The sequence below is a fragment of the Dipteris shenzhenensis genome, chromosome 11 (assembly GCF_047967505.1).
Source record: "Dipteris shenzhenensis isolate YYH24624 ecotype China chromosome 11, Dip_SZ_1.0, whole genome shotgun sequence".
NCBI classification, from domain to species: Eukaryota; Viridiplantae; Streptophyta; class Polypodiopsida; order Gleicheniales; family Dipteridaceae; genus Dipteris; species Dipteris shenzhenensis.
Genome location: NC_141606.1, coordinates 56,664,282 through 56,686,560, shown reverse-complemented (window position 1 = coordinate 56,686,560; position 22,279 = coordinate 56,664,282). Strand labels below are relative to the sequence as shown.

At 40.4% G+C, this 22,279-nt stretch overlaps 1 long non-coding RNA gene across 1 annotated transcript in view; it reads right to left on the bottom strand.

Annotated features, from left to right (window-relative positions):
• The window catches only part of LOC147897218 (uncharacterized), an 89,691-nt gene that overhangs the window by 44,819 nt on the left and 22,593 nt on the right, over window positions 1-22,279 (bottom strand). The window contains exon 2 of the long non-coding RNA XR_015541726.1: window positions 13,751-13,911. This is a non-coding gene — a long non-coding RNA (uncharacterized LOC147897218). The remainder of the gene's footprint in view (window positions 1-13,750; window positions 13,912-22,279) is intronic.

Sequence of the window (22,279 nt, the reverse complement as noted above, 5' to 3'; positions counted from 1 at the left end):
GAAGAGGGGGGGGATGGATGAGAGGAGGGGGGGAGATGGGTGAGAGGAGGGAGAGTGAAGAGGGGGCGGGGGGCTGGGTGAGAGGAGGGGGGAGGCTGGCGGCCGCGGCCGCCAGCCGAGGGAGAGTGAAGAGGGGGGGATGGGTGAGAGGAGGGGGGGTGGGAAAGAGTGAAGGAGGGAGGGATTGAGAGAGGGGCGCAGCTGGCGCCAGCCCGGGTGAAGGGGGGTGTCGCCAAGGAGGGAGGGAGGGTTGAGAGGGGGCCAAAGGGAGAGTGGGGAAGAGGGTGGAAGGGTTGGGGGGGTCGCCAAGGGGGGTGGGGAAAAGGGGAGGTTAAAAGGGGGTAGGGGGAAAAAGGGGTAGGGGAGGAAGAGGTTAGGCGACGGAGAGGGGGAAGGGTAGCGGGAGGGGAGGGGGAGGGGGATTTTGGGGAAGGAGGGGGGGCGAGGGGAAGGGAGGGGTAAAGGGAGGAGTTTTGGCGGCGGAGGGAGGGGAGGGAAGGAGGTTGGAGGAGAGGATTGGGGTCGAGGGATGGATGGAGGAAGGAGAGGAGAGGAAGGAGAGAGAGGAGAGAGAGAGAGGGAGAGGAGAGGAGCGAGCAGAAGGAGAGAGATGGGAGAGGAGGATTTGACTTACTATCACGAGCAAGAACGAAAAATAAGATTTGACTTACGAGAAGAATGAAAAGGACTTACGAGAATGAAAAGGACTTACGAGAAGAATGAAAAGGACTTACGAGAATCGAGAAGAATGTCGAAGAAAGTATCAAGAAGAATGTTGAACATAAATTTGAATTCAAAAGGAACGTATGAGAAGAAAGTATAAGAAGAATGTTGAACACAAATTTGTAATGAATTCAAATTTCCCTCTCTTTTTTGAAAATTCAAATTTATGCGTAGGAGTGGACTAGTTTTAACTCTCTTCTCATTTCATTGAAGCAACCAAGAGCGGAAGAGAAAGGATAAGCCGAGCCTTACTTTTTTCACTTTTTCCAGGTACTTGCATTCTTTTTTATTTGTCTTGTAATTCTATTTCTTTACTTACAATTCTTTTCAATTAGTTTCTTGTTAAGGTTTTTGAGTTCTATTTATTAAAATTCGTATTGTAATTCTTTTTCTTTACTTATAATTCTTTTTCAATTAGTTTATTCTTAAAGTTTTTGAGGAGGGTGGTCTTTTAGAAGGCATTACAATTCTTTTTAAATTAGTTTCTTATTTGAGTTTTTGAGTTTTATTTTAATTAGTTTTTTATTTATATTTGAGTTTGTAAATTTGAGAAATGGGAGAATAGGGAGGGAGGGAAAGAGAGAAATTAAGAGAGAGAAGAGGGGCTCCTTAAATGAGAGAGGAGAGGGAGAGAGGGAGAGAGAGAGAAAGATTCACACAGAGAAGAGGGGCTCCTTAAATGAGAGAGAAGAGTAGGGAGGGAAAGAAAGAGAGAGGAGAGAGGCGGAGAGAGATTAAGAGAGAGAAGCGGGTAAAGAGAGAGGAGAGAGGGGGAGAGAGATTAAGAGAGAGAAGCGGGTCTCTTGGTGGGGGCCGTGGCTACTTGAGGGAGGGAGAGAGTAGGAAGAGAGAGGGAGAGAGAAAGAGAGAGAGGGAGAGAGAGAAAGAGAGAGATGGAGAGAGAGAGAGAGATGTTTATGGGAATGAAACGTGGCGAGAGGAGAGAGGAAAAGAGAGAGAGAGAGAGAAGAGAAGAGGGAGACTTAGGGAGAGAGAAAGAGAGAGAGGGAGAGAGAGAAAGAGAGAGAGGGAGAGAGAGAGAGAGATGTTTATGGGAATGAAACGTGGTGAGAGGAGAGAGGAAAAGAGAGAGAGAGAGAGAAGAGAAGAGGGAGACTTAGGGAGAGAGAGAGAGAGAGAGAGAGAGAGAGAGAGAGAGATTCACACAGAGAAGAGGGGCTCCTTAAATGAGAGAGAAGAGTAGGGAGGGAAAGAAAGAGAGAGGAGAGAGACGGAGAGAGATTAAGAGAGAGAAGCAGGTAAAGAGAGAGGAGAGAGGGGGAGAGAGATTAAGAGAGAGAAGCGGGTCTCTTGGGGGCCGTGGCTACTTGAGGGAGGGAGAGAGTAGGAAGAGAGAGGGAGAGAGAAAGAGAGAGAGGGAGAGAGAGAAAGAGAGAGAGGGAGAGAGAGAGAGAGATGTTTATGGGAATGAAACGTGGCGAGAGGAGAGAGGAAAAGAGAGAGAGAGAGAGAGAAGAGAAGAGGGAGACTTAGGGAGAGAGACACAGAGAGAGAGAGAGAGAGAGAGAGAGTGAGTGAGAGGGAGAGAGAGAGAGAGAGAGAGAGAGAGAGAGAGAGAGAGAGAGGAATGAAACTTCTGTAGAGAGAAGCGGGTCTCTTGGGGACCGTGGCTGCTTGAGGGAGGGAGAGAGTAGGGAGAGAGAGGGAGAGAGAGAGAAAGAGAGAGAGGGAGAGAGAAAGAGAGAGAGGGAGAGAGAAAGAGAGAGAGAGAGGAATGAAAAATACTTAAGAGTTATAGAGAGAGAGAGAGATTAAGAGAGAGAATGAGGTGTCTTGACTATGGCTACAAAGAGATTTAGGAGTAGAGAGAGAGAGAGAGAGAGAGAGAGAGAGAGAGAGAGAGAGAGAGAGAGAGAAAGTAAAGAGAGTTTTATATATTTACATCTTTTATATTATACTTTTAAAAAATTATAAAAGAGTGAATTTATGGTTTGTTTTGAAGGTGAGATAATGTTTTTATATATATTTATCTTTTAAATTGAAAAATGTTAACTTTTCTTTAGATACTTGTTCTTTATTTATATCACATGCAGGTTTAGCCTCTACATCACAACCCCTTCTTTTGCATATTTAAGCCTCTTAAACCCCAGCACATTAAAATGAACACAGAAAAAGAAATTATTTATTGCTTTTCTTCGCTTCGACGGTTGGTTTAGCATAGATTAGATTGCCTTAGAGGAGAGACAATTCTCCAAGTTGCCAATCGAAGCCATGCTCAAATTTTTCTAACTAGTTCCTAATCGTTGTCAGTCCCTTCGCTCACATGCAGTTTAACACTCATAACATGCTATTAAATAAGACCTTTTACCATTTACCAAGAAGTTTATCAGTGGGCAGATTGCATGAGCAGATATCAGTGGACATATTGCATGAGCAGATATCAGTGGACAGATTACATGTCATGGGACATATTGGAGCTTGATGATTATTGGTTATTTTTATTGCATTTGTATAAATATTTAAGCTCATTTATTGTCATAAAAATCATTGTAAAGCCTTTTATGCTATTTTTTACATTTATTGTCATATGAAGTGCCTTGTAATAAACCCGACCATCCCGACCATTCACTAATTAACGAGTATCAGTGGGATGCATAAGTGGATATCATGTGGGCTGCATAAGTGGATATCAGTGGAACAGTTTTTAGTGGATAGATTGCACCAGTTGGGTATCAGTGCTCAGATATCAATGGATGGACAGATTACATGAATCTTCACGAAGATTGAAGCTTTATCACTAGACGACATTTTATATTACTTGTAAAGCTTTATTGGCTAATTCTTTTACATTTGTACAAATATTTAAGCCTTGTAAAGCCTTTTAGGCTATTTCCCACATTTATTGCCATATGAAGCCTTGTGAAGCCTTTTGGGCTATTTTCCACATTTATTGTATCAAGGGTTGTATATTGTACTTTACTTGTATGTATCTAAATTCTTCATTATCTTTTCTTGTAGGATTATGGAGCAATCAGCTAATGTGATGGCTATGCTAGATGACTCTGAGATAAGAGAATGGGTTTCTGATGTCACTTTGAATTTCAAAGGAAAGGAATATAGCCCCAATGGCTTTGGTAGGTGGACTCGATATCACATGGGTAGAAGAGCTTGGTTTCTTCATAAAAAAGAAAAGAGACTCTTTCTACTTATGTCAAAAAGGGAGTTCAATGGTGTTGAAGATCCATGGGATGCTACTTTCTTCAAAAAAGATATGACTTCAAGCCTTGTAGTAGGCATAATAATTCAGCGAAAAGACACCTTTGTGGATATTTTCACAAAGAGTTCAGATCCTGAAGTTGGCGGTATGCATTTTATTGTGTCAAGGAGAGACGCAAAGACCTTTGTGATGCCTCCTCCTCAACCATCAAAGTTTCCAGAGCTGCAAAGGGCATTGGAGACTCTTTCATATACTTGGGAGCAATTTCCTAGTGTGGTGGCAAAAAGGATGCATGCAAAGATAATGTTTGAATACTTTCAGGATGCAGAATATGCTCTCCATATGCAAGAATCATCACATGAAGGAGATCAAAAAGCTCAGACTTCAATGCAGGGACAAGAAGAACAGGCACACTGTCACAAACCTGTAGAACATGAGCGCAAACTTCTAGAGCCAGAAATGGTGGATGTAACTAAGGATGATGAAAAACAAGCCTTGAGTGCACGGGAATTAGCAAAAATTGAAGAAGATCAAGGTCGATCCACTGCAGTTATGCTAGAAGCTCTTGCTAGCAAACCACGACGTGAAATGCAAAAGGCTAGTACTGCAAGAGCCACGGTTCCAAGCAGTAAGAAAAGACATCGTCCCACTGTAGAGAAAGATAATGTGGATGAAAAACGGTCAAAAAAAGAGAAAGATGAAGAAGACTCAGAATCCGAGGCTGAAGATGATCAAGATGAACTCACATCAATTAAAAATCTTAATCTGCGTCTTAATGAAGCAGTTACAAATGATGATGTGGGATATATCTGGGGTCAAAGGACGTGGTTTGTGAATGCCAAAGATGTGGAAGCTGCAGCTCTGTTTACTAATAGCCGAAGCCTTGATATATCCTATGCAATGCAAATATACGAGGCTTTGAGAGATGGTAAGAAACCTGTGGCAAGTAATGTGGTCTTGCGCCCAATAATGTTTTGTCCAACCAAAAATAGTTTTCTAGATCAAATAACATTTACAGGGCCTACACATTTCGAGGAGATCTTCAGTCAATTCTTTAAAAACACTCTAAAAAATATTCCACATGAACAAGGCGAAGAGGCACAAGGAGAGAATATGCTAAAGGAAGTCAAGAAGGAATTTCTCCTTCATTGCAGATTCCAGCCCATTGATGGTCAACATTGGGCTTATGCTTGTAATCAGATCGCAAGGGAAGCAAAGGAGGGCAAAAGACTCACTCCAGAACAATTTGTAAAGATAAGCTCATTCCATTATTATCCTGCAACGATCTGTATATTCAAGCATGAGATTAAGTATTTGATTGAGTCCGAAAGACTTAATCATTATGTCCATGGAAAGCGTAAGATCTCCTCAACATCAGAGGTCTTACAGAAGGCAAGGGTGATATGGACAACATTTGGTTCTCCAAATCCTGATTTGAAGCGAAAGGTCACAAAAGCAGACGCCGACACACTCACAAACTTTTATACTTCTTTGAGTGCAGTTGTGCCTAGGGGAACCCAAGAGCGGGAAGAAAGTATGACAAGCCTCAAGGTGGTGAGGGACAGATATGCCGACTATACTTCTATCATATTTCGTCCTGTTGAAGTGTTCAATGAGATGCTTGAAACGTGCATTGCTTGTGAGCGTGGACAGCTGACCTATGAAGCTCCTTTGTTTATCTCCGGCAAGTCAAAGGTAATGGATAAGAAGGAGTTGACGGCAAGGATGTGGAGACCTGTAAAGTACTTACCTGATAAGTATGCATCCATGGCAGCACAAAAAATTTTAAAGAAAGAATGGTTTTTTGGAAAAAAAGACAAAGACCACTGCATGGAAGAATGCATCAATGTACAGGTGAGGCGTGATGCAGTGCATAGTGCCATCAAGTATTTGCTGTTAGAGAAACAAATTCCACTTACTCATTGTAACATTGACTATAATGTGGTAAAGCATATAGCTTCTTTGTCAACACCCAAGGTAAAGCTATGGGCAAACAGGTGGATTAAAAAGGATGAAGATGGGTCGGAAATAGTAACCTCTTATATGAGAAAAGAGATCCCACAACAGGTGGTTGCATATGTGGAAAGATTAATCAGCGAGATAAGAATGCCGACAGATATGCACCAAAGCTTTCAATTCAATGTAGAGGTTACGGCAGAGTCTGGAAAGCTTGTCAACTTCAGGGGAGTCTCAGAAGATGACTTCTTTAAGAATGAGTCAGCATGGGATAAGCCACAATTATTCTTTATCAATGAAGTTTCTAGCGATGATATCCATAACTTCATTGATAGAATAGTATATACCACCATTAGCAAAGTGGCGATTTGTAACATTGTCATATTTGTTGATAAAAAAGACAAAGAAGCCATGCAGGTTACTCTAGAGCGAGCATATTCATCAGATTTGAAGATCTATAGTGGTGTTTATGCAGCAAAGAGAGGCAAGAGAGAATGTGGCATAGCAATTCAAACTCTTGAATCATTCTTTCTGTGTATGCGGAGTCCCAACCCTGATCACTCCTTACAAAAGAACATAAGAGGGAATTCAAATAATTTGAGATTGATGCTAGAAGAGCAAGATATTCCCAGGTCCATACATTATCAAAAAAACAACTATGGAAGTCCTGCAAAAAGTGGGAGTCTCTTGCTTACCATGATGGAGAATTTGCTGCCGGCAGGTTGGGAGGTCACCTTGTGCAGGATGGGATATTTATTTGAGGATCTCCTAAGAAAAGGCAACTCCACCAATATTATTGAAAATAAGCATTTCATGGCCTATTTCCAGCTTCAAGCAGATCTAACCACAGGCTATGAAAAAGAGATAGACCACAAGGACACCGATGACATGGATGATTACCTTGAAGATCATAATGTCCCAGTTGTTGATGATGAAAAGATGGACTTACATGACCCATTCACAGAGAGGTTGGTGGATGAAGACAAATATGATGATGCCCTCTTTGATAATTATGGCTCGCAGGGTTATGAAAAAAGGCCACTACGACAATACTTAGTGGTATGAACTCTCTATTTCTCAACTAAATACAATTTTTTAAATAATATTTAAATTTAAAGATAATGAATCTAATCTCTCATATTTGTTTACAGGCAATAGACTCGGGAGAAGAAATGGATGAAGTCAATACGGAGGCACTCCCTTCTACTTCAACAATGCAACCACCTCTAAATTTGATTGAAAAATCAAATTTAGCTGCATTAGATAAAATAGAGAGCTCATTTCAAGTTAAGATCGTTTTGAAACGAGAACCTCAGTATTTAAGCTTTGGTAGAGAGGAGGTTTCAATCCTCTCCAATCCTTTAAAAGAGGTTAATGACAATGTTATCTTGGCCATTCTCAGGTAATGTTTATTTATTTATTGCTACTTCAATAAGCTAACATTTGTTTATTTATTCACAGTTCAGTTATATATCAGTTTCCTAGTGCAGAATGCAAATCAATTCTATGAGCTAATGTTTGTTTATTTCTTGGTGCAGTGTAGTTATTTCTCAACTTCCTAGTACAGTGCAGCATCGTGTCTACATGCTCGATGCTCTCCTTTCTTCTATTCTTAGCTCTCCTCAAAAGACTATAGAAGATGTTTGTACCTGGTTAAGCCCTTTGAATTTAGATGGGGTGCGAGTCATCTTAATGCCTTATCATGAGGCGTAAGTATCAACTCTAACCTTATTTTTACTATTTCTTTGGCAAGTTTGTGTAAAACAATAATCATTTTTATTCTGGTCTTGTAGCTCACATTGGAGTCTGATCTTCTGGGACCTTGAACTCAACCATTTATGGTTTGTGAATTCAATAGAAGGCTATCATGCCAACTCCCCAAGGTAATTATTCTCTTAATATTTTTGATACTTTCTTATTTTGTATCTTATGATCATGACATATTAATATATTTCATATGTCATGCTGGACAGTGCTGCATATCGGCTAGTATCTGCTGTCAGAACAACCACGGAGCAACAAGATCAAGTAGAATTCAAAAGACGTCTGCCAGTGGAGCAAAAAGATGGACACAGCTGTGGGTGGAGAGTCGCCTACAACTGCATGTTGTTTCTTAGAGAGATTTTTGATTTGGAGTTACCAGTCAAAATGGAATCATATACAGAAGCTGATCTGCTAGCATTTCGGGCTGAGAGTATTCAGCATCTAATTACTACCATTGGGAAACAACATGAAAATATGACTACATTGCAGCATGTATAAAACCTTATCTTTATACTTGTATACTTGTTCCAGCCTTTAATTGGGATGTATAAATCTCATAACTTTTTTATATTTTCTTCCAAAAGGAGAAGAGAATGAGTTTAATGAAAGCATGCTATCTTTATACTTTTATAATTATTTGAACCATTAATTTTATTTGGGATGTGTAAATCTCATAACTTGTCTAATGAAAGCATGCTATCTTTATACTTCTATGATTATTTAAACCATTATTTTTATTTGGGATGTGTAAATCTCATAACTTTTTAAATTTTTCATCCAAGAGAAAGAGAGACTCACTCTAATGAAAGCGTGTATGAAACCTTTTTAAATTTTTGCTCCAAGCAGAGGAGAGACTTACACTAATGAAAGCATGTATGAAACCTTATCTGCTTGTTTAAGCCTTTATTTGGGATGTGTACATCGCATAACTTTTTTATATTTTTATGGCAGAAGGAGGATGTGGAGGACATAGCAAGTGAAGAAGAATACGATGTAGACTACTCCCTCAATAAGATGAGTCATAAAAATATGAATCTATTGGAGCAGATTGGAAGTTCATTCACTGCTATGTTGTTAATTCGACAACAACCTCATTTTTTTGAATTTGGTGAAGAAGAGATTTCAATCCTCTTGAATCCTAAGAATGAGGTTAATGTCAAAGTCATTACAACCATCCTCAGGTTTGATGCATCCTTTTCCTTGGCTTTATACTTTGCTTATTTTGATTAAACCCAAGAAGCTAATACTTTTTTTTTTAATATAGTAATGTTATAGCAAATTTTCCGCAAAATATACAAAGCGTTTCATATATGCTCGATCCTCGTATTTCGGAAGTGCTTAGCAACAAAGAAGAAACCATAGAGAATGTTTGCAAGTGGTTGAAGCACATTCCTATGAATGACGCACGAGTTATTTTTACAGCATATTATGAGAAGTAAGCATCAAACCCTACTTGTTTTTTCTATTGCATTGCTAGAATTGTCTCAAACACAGTAATTATTATTTATTGATAATGCAGCTCACATTGGAGTCTGGTAGTCGTGGACATCCTTGCGAAGAAGTGCTTCTTTGCAAACTCAATGACATCCGTCCATGGCAATGTGTTAGAGTAAGTATAGACTACACTTGTTGTCACTTCTTGACATGTAGATTGATATGCAATGCACATATTCACTGTTGTTATATGTTTTGATATGCAGATCAGCTCGAAAATTAGTAGATGCTATCGACATAGTAATGCGGCAATGTGACTTGGCACAACAAATAGAGTATATAACATGTCAGGTATCACATCAAGATAATAGCCACATCTATAATTGTGGATGGAGGGTGGGCTACAATTGCTTTTTGGTACTTGGTCAAATTTTTGAGATGCAAAATGACACCACACTATCAACATATACGGATTTGCATCTCTATGCATTTATAACATGTACCATTCGAGCAATCATTGATTGCGAAATGAATGCCATCAAAGAGTCAAAGAGGATAGATGACCTCAACTCTACAAACATGGCTTCATTAAAAGAATTGGGAAGCTCTTTTAATGTTAGGGTTATGATTCAACATAGACCTCAGTATCTTGAATTTGGGGGAGAAGAGATTTCAATTCTCTCTAGAGCTTCAAATGAGGTCAATAACAACGTTATGATGGCCATTCTCAGGTTTGATACAAACTTTTTCTCTACTTGATAATTCAATATTTTGATTTAATCTAATAAGCTAATAAGCTAATATTCATTTATTTTGATTAAATCTAATAAGCTAATATTCATTTATTTGTTGGTGCAGTATAGTTATCTCACGATTTAGTAGAGTCGTACAAAATCGTGCGTATATGTTGGATTCCCTCCTTTCTCCTATACTTAGTGATAGCAGAAAGACAATAGCCGATGTTTGTAAATTATTATAGCCTTTACATTTACATGGCGTGCGAGTCCTATTTATGGCATATCATGAGATGTAAGTATCATGGCAACCTTTATTTTCATCTTATACTGGCAACATTGTGTTAAATAATAATGGTTCTTAATTATTCGTGTAGGGAACATTGGAGTCTGGTGGTTTGGAACCTTGAAGACAACTATTGTTGGTTTGTTAACTCGATTGCAGGCTTTCATGGCTCAGTGCAAACGTAAGTATTCTATTAATCTGTTGTTACTTCTATATTATGTACCTTATGTGATAGATACACTAAGTTTTTTTAATATGTCACGATGAGCAGGTCGATTGAGAAGTTGGTATCTGCTATCAGAGAAACAGGACAGTACAAAGACTCGGTAGACTTCCAAAAGCGTTTAGTAGTAGAGCAGGAAGATGGGCATAGTTGTGGGTGGAGAGTTGCCTACAACTGCATATGTTGATTTTCAAAGAAAATTTCTCACTTAAGCCACAGATCTCATCGGAAGACTCTTTGGAGCTCAAATATTCAGAGGAGGATATACAATTGTTTAGGGCTGAAATCATTCGAGACCTAATTGCTGCCATTAGAATACAACGTGCAACTGAAGCAATACCAGAGCTTCCCTTTAAGGAAGAGGAGACTGAGTCTACTATGAAAGCACTGCATACTACAGAAGAAGTAGAGACCCAATGTACACCTACAGCACCACAGCCTCCACTGGAAGCATCAGAAGAGTTGCCACCGCCTCCGCTTGCATTTAAGGAAGAGGATACTGAGTCTACTCCGAAAGCACTACATACTACAAAAGAAGTAGAGACCGAGTGTACATCTACAGCACCACAGCCTCCATTGGAAGCATCCGAAGAGTTGCCAGAGTCTCCACTAGAAGCATCACAAGAGTTGTGATGCATGTATGATGTTGTGTTTGTAGTTTTTGTTGATTATATACCAATTTGTGACTTATTACTTAAGTGGCATAATCATGATATTTATATAATTTCTTTATGCACACAATTTTATGATATGAATGTGTGATGATGTGATTATTTGGAAATAAATCCTTGTGTGATGAGAATTCTGATATGAATATGTGATGATGTAATATTTGTAATATATTTATTTCATGCACACAATTTTATGATATGAATGTGTGATGATGTGATTATTTCAAAATAAATCCTTGTGTGATGAGAATTTTGATATGAATATGTGATGATGTAATATTTGTAATATATTTCTTCATGCACACAATTTTATGATATGAATGTGTGATGATGTGATTATTTGGAAATAAATCCTTGTGTGATGAGAATTTTATTTAGTTGGACAGTCTCCACTCACTTAAAGTAGAGCATTCGCAATGCTTCTCTCACTTTATTCCATCCCTTATCCTTATCATCTCCACTCACTTAAAGTAGAGCATTCAATCTCCACTCGCTTTATTCCAACCCTTATCATAGTGAACACATCGTGCCACTCACTTTATTCCAACCCTTATCCTTATCGTAGTGAACACATCGTGCCTTAGTGCACTTGTATTCTTCCATCCTAGTCCTTCCACAAACACTCTCTTATTTCTTACATCCCAGTCCTTCTGAGTAACTTGTATTCTTCTATCCTAGTCCTTCCGCAAACACTCTCAGAGTCTTCTTTCATCCATCCTGATAACCAAGTATTCTTCTATCCTAGTTCTTCCACAAACACTCTCTTCTTTCATCCATCCTAGTGCTTCTCATTAACTTGTATTCTTCTTGTATTCTTCTATCCTAGTCCTTCCGCAAACACTCTCAGAGTCTTCTTTCATCCATCCTGATAACCAAAATCCTGATAACCAAGTATTCTTCTATCCTAGTTCTTCCGCAGACACTCTCTTCTTTCTTGCATCCTAGTGCTTCTCATTAACTTGTATTCTTCTATCCTAGTCCTTCCGCAAACACTCTCAAGAGTCTTCTTTCATCCATCTTGATAACCAAGTATTCTTCTATCCTAGTTCTTCCGCAGACACTCTCTTCTTTCTTGCATCGTAGTCCATCTCCCTTTCTTTATCATCTCCCCACCCATGCATGTCCTTGGCATTGTCGAAGACGTGGAGTTCGGAATTAACAATCTCAAAGAATGGATTGCTGACCAAGGAGCACAGAGAGAGGCCAGAATTCGACAAGGTTCTCCTTTGACACACATGGAGAGAGAGGAATTTGCTGCACAAAGGCACGCAGAGAGGGAGGAGACTCTCAAGATAGCAGACAGTGAAAGACTTCTAAGACGTATGATAAAAGCACGACAAGATCTATTAGACTTCTTAAGTAACCTGCGTTATCGCAGCTCTTGTCATGGGCGATTTGATGCGGATGCTGAGAGAACAATAAGAGCCTCTCAGAGAAATTATAAAGAAACAATTTGTGATTGCTTAAACTTCTTCTTCACATGTAATTATGTTGAGGATACAGCTGTGGAGGCAGTGAAGGATTGGGTTGTTGAGAAGATAAGAGAGACCAATGATGAGATCTTCTAGACTTAGATAAGAGAGACTATATTAAGGTGTTTTTTGACACCATATGGCTTTGTATTAAGGTGTATTAAGGTGTTTTTTGACACCATATGGCTTTGTATTAAGGTGTTTTTTGACACCATATGGCTTTGAGTAATATGATATACTTCTTGTACAAATGTGATGTTAAGATGATGTTAAGAGAGACTGTATTAAGGTGTTTTTTGACACCATATGGCTTTGAGTAATATGATCTACTTCTTTACAAATGTGATGTGCTCTTTTTGAAATGTACTCTAGTTTTCATAACATGTCATGCCATTTTTTCTAATTTGATTTTTTAAAATCTTACTTTTTTGTCTCTTTTAACAATGTGATGTACTCTATTTTTAACATCTCACGTCATTTTTTCTAATTTGATTTTTTTAAATCTTCCTTTTTGACTCAATGTTTTGTTTTATAAGAGCCTCTTTTTTTGAAATGTTTTATCCAGAATTATCTCACAAAATGAATTTGGACAGTGCAAGAGTCCAAAATTAATGAAATAGGTGTTTCAAATGCCTTCTCCTCATATGGGGGGCTTACAAGTAGAGTTAGTTGGTTCCCGCGTAGTTACACGAGAGTGGAGCATTGATATCTAACATGAACCTCTTAGTGAATTTCAAATAATGCAAGTTGCATTGAACATAGTGCAAGCTACAAGGAACAAGCTTGAAGTTAAAGCCACGAAATCTTGTGTAGGATTAGGAGGAAAGATTGACCTTGCAATAGACTATGCATTCTCATACACGGAATAGCAAAGAGGAGATCAAAGGGTTAAGAGATTCTATTGCGAATAAGGAAACATAAATTAAAGGATTGAGATTACAAGTAGAATTACTACAATCCACACTATCCCATACCAAGGAATAAGAACAAAACTCACTAGATCAACAAGCTCAGTGCGAAGCCCTTGGTCAGCAAATGAAAGAAAGAAACATTGCTGATGGCAAATTGTTTGATCTTCATCAATTGATCTTCATCAACAAACAATGCTATAGTCGTGAAACAGAGAGAACATCTACTTGAAGAGAAGGAAAACCTACTCACTCAAATTAAGCAGACTTAAAAAGAAACCGGGTTACATAGTCATGGTGAGTCTCTTGCGAGCCATCGTAGAAAAGGACCGCAAAATGTCCATGGCTAAATCTTGGTTCGTAGTTGGGACTTGCAACAATCGTCATGTTCAAAACCTTACCTCTCCAAAGCGGCAAAATGAAGTCAATTAGAATCAACACAAGCACCAATTTTAGAGAGGCTACTGATGTGAGGTGTGTCCTACCCCTGCGAGTGGACTAGCATTGTGTTTGCATATACTTGGCCACAGGTGGCCAGAGAAGCAGTCGACCTGAAATTGCCCTTCAAATCAATAGATCATACAAACAAACGATCAGATCACTGGATCAAATCAAAACAAGATATAAAAGCAGCAATAGCGACTTATTACCTACCAAAAGAAAGAGCGAAGTGACCCAAAAAACACCTATTTCATTAATTTTGGACTCGTGCACTGTCCAAATTCATTTTGTGAGATAATTTTGGATAAAACATTTAAAAAAAAGAGGCTCTTATAAAACAAAACATTGAGTCAAAAAGGAAGATTTTAAAAAATCAAATTAGAAAAAATGACGTGAGATGTTATTAAAACTAGAGTACATTAAAAATAGAGGACATCACATTGTTAAAAGAGACAAAAAGTAAGATTTTAAAAAATCAAATTAGAAAAAATGGTGTGACATGTTATTAAAACTAGAGTACATTTCAAAAAGAGCACATCACATTTGTACAAGAAGTAGATCATATAATTCAAAGCCATATGGTGTCAAAAAACACCTTAATACAGTCTCTCTTATCTTCTTAATCACCCAAAGTCTAGAAGATCTCATCATTGGTCTCTCTTATCTTCTCAACAACCCAATCTTTCACTGCCTCCAGAGCTGTATCCTCAACATAATTACATGCAAAGAAGAAATTTAAGCAATCACAAATTCTTTCTTTATAATTTCTCTGAGAGGCTCTTATTGTTCTCTCAGCATCCGCATCAAATCGCCCATGATGAGAGCTACGATAACGCAGGTTACTTAAGAAGTCTAAGAGATCGTGTCGTGCTTTTATCCTACGTCTTAAAAGTCTTTCACTCTCTGCTATCTTGAGAGTCTCCTCCCTCTCTGTGTGCCTTTGTGCATCAAATTCCTCTCTCTCCATGTGTGTCAAAGGAGAACCTTGTCGAATTCTGGCCTCTCTCTGTGCTCCTTGGTCAGCAATCCATTCTTTGAGATTGTTAATTCCGAACTCCACGTCTTCGACAATGCCAAGGACATCCATGGGTGGGGAGATGATAAAGAAAGGGAGATGGACTACGATGCAAGAAAGAAGAGAGTGTCTGTGGAAGGACTAGGATGGAAGAATACAAGTTAATGAGAAGCACTAGGATGGATGAAAGAAGAGAGTGTTTGTGGAAGAACTAGGATAGAAGAATACAAGTTATCAGGATGGATGAAAGAAGAGAGTGTTTGTGGAAGGACTAGGATAGAAGAATACAAGTTACTGAGAAGGACTAGGATGTAAGAAATAAGAGAGTGTTTGTGGAAGGACTAGGATGGAAGAATACAAGTGCACTAAGGCACGATGTGTTCACTATGATAAGGATAAGGGTTGGAATAAAGTGATAGGCACGATGTGTTCACTATGATAAGGATAAGGATAAGGGTTGGAATAAAGTGAGAGAAGCATTGGTAATGTTCTACTTTAAGTGAGTGGAGATTGTCCAACTGAATAAAATTTTGCGGAGCATTGGGAATGCTGTACTTTAAGTGAGTGGAGCATTGGGAATTGATACTTGCGAGTGAAATATATTACAAATATTACATCATCACATATTCATATCAAAATTCTCATCACACAAGGATTTATTTCCAAATAATCACATCATCACACATTCATATCATAAAATTGTGTGCATGAAGAAATATATTACAAATATTACATCATCACATATTCATATCAAAATTCTCATCACACAAGGATTTATTTCCAAATAATCACATCATCACACATTCATATCATAAAATTGTGTGCATTAAGAAATATATTACAAATATTACATCATCACATATTCATATCAAAATTCTCATCACACAAGGATTTATTTCCAAATAATCACATCATCACACATTCATATCATAAAATTGTGTGCATGAAGAAATATATTACAAATATTACATCATCACATATTCATATCAAAATTCTCATCACACAAGGATTTATTTCCAAATAATCACATCATCACACATTCATATCATAAAATTGTGTGCATGAAGAAATATATTTCATCATCACATATTCATATCAAAATTCTCATCACACAAGGATTTATTTCCAAATAATCACATCATCACACATTCATATTATAAAATTGTGTGCATGAAATAATTATATAAATATCATCAGTAAATGCCACTTAAGTAATAAGTCACAAATTGGTGTATAATCAACAAAAACTACAAACACAACATCATACATGCATCACAACTCTTCTGATGCTTCTAGTGGAGATTGTGGCAACTCTTCTGATGCTTCCAATGGAGGCTGTGGTGCCCTAGATGTACACTCAGTCTCTACTTCTTCTGTAGTATGTAGTGCTTTCGGAGTAGACTCAGTATCCTCTTCCTTAAATGCAAGCGGAGGCTGTGGCAACTCTTCTGATGCTTCCAGTGGAGGCTGTGGTGCTGTAGGTGTACACAGTGGGTCTCTACTTCTTCTGTAGTGTGCAGTGCTTTCATAGTAGACTCAGTCTCCTCTTCCTTAAATGCAAGCTCTGATATTGCTTCAGTTGCACGTTGTATTCTAATGGCAGCAATTAGGTCTCGAATGATTTCAGCCCTAAACAATTGTATATCCTCCTCTGAATATTTGAGCTCCAAAGAGTCTTCCGATGAGATCTGTGGCTTAAGTGAGAAAATTTCTTTGAAAATCAACATGCAGTTGTAGGCAACTCTCCACCCACAACTATGCCCATCTTCCTGCTCTACTACTAAACGCTTTTGGAAGTCTACCGAGTCTTTGTACTGTCCTGTTTCTCTGATAGCAGATACCAACTTCTCAATCGACCTGCTCATCATGACATATTAAAAAAACTTAGTGTGTCTATTACATAAGGTACATAATATAGAAGTAACAACAGATTAATAGAATACTTACGTTTGCACTAAGCCATGAAAGCTTGCAATCGAGTTAACAAACCAACAATAGTTGTCTTCAAGGTCCCAAACCACCAGACTCCAATGTTCCCTACATGAATAATTAAGAACCATTATTATTTAACACAATGTTGCCAGTATAAGATGAAAATAAAGATTGCCATGATACATCTCGTGATATGCCATAAATAGGACTCGCACGCCATGTAAATGTAAAGGCTGTAACCATTTACAAACATCGGCTATTGTCTTTCTGCTATCGCTAAGTATAGGAGAAAGGAGGGAATCCAACATATACACACGGTTTTGTACGGCTCTACCAAATCGTGAGATGACTATACTGCACCAACAAATAAATGAATATTAGCTTATTAGATTTAATCAAAATATTGAATTATCAAGCAGAGAAAAAGTTTGTATCAAACCTGAGAATGGCCATCATAACGTTGTTATTGACCTCATTTGAAGCTCTAGAGAGAATTGAAATCTCCTCTCCCCCAGATTCAGGATACTGAGGTCTATGTTGAATCATAACCCTAACATTGAAAGAGCTTCCCAATTCTTCCAATGAAGCCATGTTTGTAGAGTTGAGGTCTTCTATCCTCTTTGACTCTTTGACGGCATTCATTTCGCAATCAATGATTGCTCGAATGGTACATGTCATAAATGCATAGAGATGCAAATCCGTATATGTTGACAGTGTGGTGTCATTTTGTATCTCAAAAATTTGACCGAGTACCAAAAATCAATTGTAGCCCACCCTCCATCCACAATTATAGATGTGGCTATTCTCTTGATGTGATACCTGACATGTTATATACTCTATTTGTTGTGCCAAGTCACATTGCCGCATTAATATGTCGATAGCACCTACTAACTTTCGAGCTGATCTGCACATCAAAACATATAACAACAGTGAATATGTGCATTGCATATCAATCTACATGTCAAGAAGTGACAACAAGTGTAGTCTATACTTACTCTAACACATTGCCATGGACGGATGTCATTGAGTTGGCAAAGAAGCACTTCTTCACAAGGATGTCCAACACTACCAGACTCCAATGTGAGCTGCATTATCAATAAAGAATAATTACTGTGTTTGAGACAATTCTAGCAATGCAATAGAAAAAACAAGTAGGGTTTGATGCTTACTTCTCATAATATGCTGTAAAAATAACTCTTGCGTCATTCATAGGAACGTGCTTCAACCACTTGCAAACATCCTCTATGGTTTCTTCTTTGTTGCTAAGCACTTCCGAAATACGAGGATCGAGCATATATGAAACGCTTTGTATATTTTGCGGAAAATTTACTATAACATTACTATATTTAAAAAAAAAGTATTAGCTTCTTGGGTTTAATCAAAATAAGCAAAGTAGAGGCAAAGTATAAAGCCAAGGAAAAGGTTGCATCAAACCTGAGGATGGTTGTAATGACTTTGACATTAACCTCTTTCTTAGGATTCAAGAGGATTGAAATCTCTTCTTCACCAAATTCAAAAAAATGAGGTTGTTGTCGAATTAACAACATAGCGGTGAATGAACTTCCAATCTGCTCCAATAGATTCATATTTTCATGACTCATCTTATTGAGAGAGTAGTCTACATCGTATTTTTCTTCACTTGCTATGTCCTCCACATCCTCCTTCTACCATTAAAAAATAAAAAAGTTATGCGATGTACACATCCCAAATAAAGGCTTAAACAAGCAGATAACGTTTCATACATGCTTTCATTAGAGTGAGTCTCTCCTCCGCTTGGAGCAAAAATTTAAAAAGGTTTCATACATGCTTTCATTAGAGTGAGTCTCTCCTCCTCTTGGAGGAAAAATTTAAAAAGTTATGAGATTTACACATCCCAAATAAAAATAATGGTTTAAATAATCATAGAAGTATAAAGATAGCATGCTTTCATTAGACTCAGTCTCTTCTCCTCTTGGAGGAAAATATAAAAAAGTTATGAGATTTACACATCCCAATTAAAGGCTTGAACAAGCATACAAGTATAAAGATAAGGTTTTATACGTGCTGCAATATAGTCATATTTTGAGGTTGCTTCCCCACCCCCTTCCCTCTCGACGGGTTGGCGACCGCGGTCGCCAGCCTTCCCCCCCCTCGCACCCCCCCCTCTCGCACCCCACCCCCTTCCCTCTCCACGGGCTGGCGACTGCAATCGCCAGCCTTCCCCCCCCTGCACCCCCCCCTCTCGCACCCCACCCCCTCCCCCCGTTCACCCCCGCCCCCCCTTCCCCGCCCCCTCTCCCCCCTTCCCCCGGGCTGCCGCCAACCCCCCCCTCTCAGCCCTCCCCCCCTTCGTAGCCCCCCAGCCCCCCCCCTTCTCGCACCCCCCTCCCCCCCTTCACCCCTGCCACCCCCCTTCCCCGCCCCCTCTCCGCCCCCTCTCCCCTTCCCCCGGGCTGGCGGCCGCGGCCGCCAACCCCCCCCCTCTCAGCCCTCCCTCCCCCCTCTTCCCCACCCCCCCTTCGCGGCCCCCCAGCCCCCGCCCCCTCTCAACCCTCCCCCCCCTGTTCCCCCCCCTTCCCCGGAGCTGGCGGCCGCCAGCCCCCCCCCCTCTCAGCCCCTCCCACCCCCTTCACCCCTCCCATCCGCTTGCCCCCCACCCACCCCCCTCCCCGCCCCCGAGCTGGCGGCCGCGATCGCCAGCCCCCCCCGCCCCCCCTCTCAGCCCTCCACCCCCTTCACCGCTCCCACCCCCTTGCCCCCCACCCACCCCCCTCCTCGCCCCCAAGCTGGCAGCCGCGGTCGCCTGCCCCCCAGCCGCCCCCGCCCCCCTCTCAGCCCTCCACCCCCTTGACCCCTCCCACCCCCTTCCCCCCCACCCACCCCCCTCCCGGCCCCGCCCCTCCCACCCCCTTCCCTCTCCCCCCCCTTCACCCCCGCCCCCCCCTTCCCCACTCCCCCCTTCCCCCCCCTCCCTGCCGCCAGTCCCCCCTCCCCCCTTCCCCCCCGCCAATCCCCCCCCCTCCTCCCCTTCCGCCAGCCCCCCCTCCCCTCCCCCCTTCCCCCTCCCCCCTTCCCCCCTCCAGGGGAGACCCAGTCCCCCCCTTCCCCCCCCGCCCCCCTTCCCTCCTCCTTTCCTCCCTCTACTCAGCCCCAGCCTCTCCCTCCCTTCCTCCTCCGTTCCCTCCAGCCCCTCCATCCTCTTCTTCTCCTCCCCTCAACCTTTCTCTCTCTAGTTCCTCTCTCTTCAAATTTAAAAAAAAAATCTAGAAAAAGAATTAATCAAAAAAATTTGCAAGTACCTGGAAAAAGTTTGTAAGTTTGCTCTTTCTTGCTTTCTTGCTCTTCCTTCCTTGCTCTCTTGATCGTCCTTGCTTTCTTGCTTCAATGAATGAAATGAGGCGAGAATGAATGAAGAAGGAAGACTATATATAAGAAAAATTAGGTTTTCCTCCTCCTCTCCTATTGGCTTTCCATTCCTCCCCTCTCTCCTATTGGCTTTTCATTTATCCCCTCTCCCATTGGCTCCCGTTACTCCCCCTCTCCCATTGGACCCCCATCCCTCATCCCAATCTTCCATTAGCCCTCCCCCCATCCATCCATTTCTTCTTCCTCCCCATTGCCACCACTCCCATCCCACATCTCCACCACGTCCCATACTCCTCCCATTTCCCAAAATCCCATATTTCCCCATCTCACCCTCCTCTTTTTCATCCCCTATTAACTCCCTCACTCATTTCACTCCCTTATTATCCTACTCCCCTATTACCTTCCCCTCTCCCATTCCATTCTTCCCTCCCCACTCTCACTTCCACTTCCCATTACTCACTTGCCATTTGAAAACTATTAATATATTATTATACTATTTTTTATACTTATTATCATACACCCCTATTACTTCCCTCTCCCATTCCACTCCTCCCTCCTCACTCCCACTTCCACTTCCCATTACTCACTTGCTATACACATTTGCAAACTATTAATATATTATTATATGATTTTTTATACTATTTGCAAATTTACATGTGGGCAAAATCACAGGTGTCAAAGCGATCCTATTGTGGTCATACAACAACTGTGCTTTTATTCAAGGGCATATTTATCCTCATCAACAAGCTTATTTACTCAAGGTATGAAGTGCATAATTTGTGCACTAGGTGTTTACTTTGTATCAAAATTGTTTGCCACACACACACACATATACACATACCGAGAATTTTCTAATATTATGGCATCTACATTTCTCCGATGGGCACAAAACTTTGTATACGCCTCAACCTAGGTCTTATTGACTTGCATACAAAGTGGTGCACCCATCCCATAAGTACTTGTTCGGATAACACACCTCCAAACGTATTTTATGACGATTGTGCATAACACTAGGAACAAAATCGTGTATCATGTGAGATCGACTATGCAAAGCATATCCAATGGACACAAGACTTTGCACGTTCCTCAACCTAGGCAGTATTGACTTGTGTGCAAAGTGGCATCCCCATCCGATAAGTACTTGTTTGAAAAATACACCTACGATCGTGTTTTTTGACCATTGTACATGACACCAAGGCCAAAAACAGTATTTAATACTCAATCTACCATGTAAAGCATATCCGATGGGCACAATACTTTGCACGTGCCTCAAAAGCGGTGGTATGGTATTCCATGCAAAGTGGAACGCCCATTCAATAAGTACTTTTTAGAATATCACACCTAGGACCATGTTTTTTATTAGTTGTTGTCCATGACACTAAGGCAAAAACGCTGATTTATGCTTAATCGACAATGCAACGCATATGAGATCATCACACTACTTTGCACACATCTCAACCTAGGTATTATTGACTTACATGCAAAGTGGCATGCCCATCCCATAAGTACTTAGTCGAATAACACATCTAGGACCGCGTCTTTTGACGATTGTGCATGACACTAAGCCCAAAACAGTGTTTAATGCTTGTTCGACAATGCAAAGCATATCCGATGGGCACAATACTTTGCACACACCTTCAACTAGGTGGAATCGAGTTACATGCAAAGTGGCACACCCATCCCAACAGTGCTTGATCGGATAACATACCTAGCAGCGTGTTTTTTTACGGATATGCATGACACTAGAGCAAAAATAGTATTTAATGCTCGATCTACCATGCAAAGGATATCCGATGGGCACAACACTTTTTGTACGCCTCAACCTAGGTGGTATTGAAATGTTCTCAATGAGGCACACCCATCCGATAAGTACTTGGTAAGATAACACACCTAAGGGCGTGTTTTTTTGCGGATGTGCATATCACTCGCAAAAAAATGGTGTATAATGCGTGATCGACCATGCAAAGCATATCCGATGGTGACAATACTTTGCATGCACCTCAACGTAGTTGAAACGGACTTGCGTGCAAAGTGGAGCCCCCATCCAATAAGTACTTGTTTGAATAACACACCTAGGACCGTGTTTTTTCATGGTTATGCATGACACTAAGGCAAAAACGGTGTTTTATGCTTGATCGACAATGCAAAGCATATCCGATGTGCACAATACTTTGCACACACCTTCAACTAGGTGGAA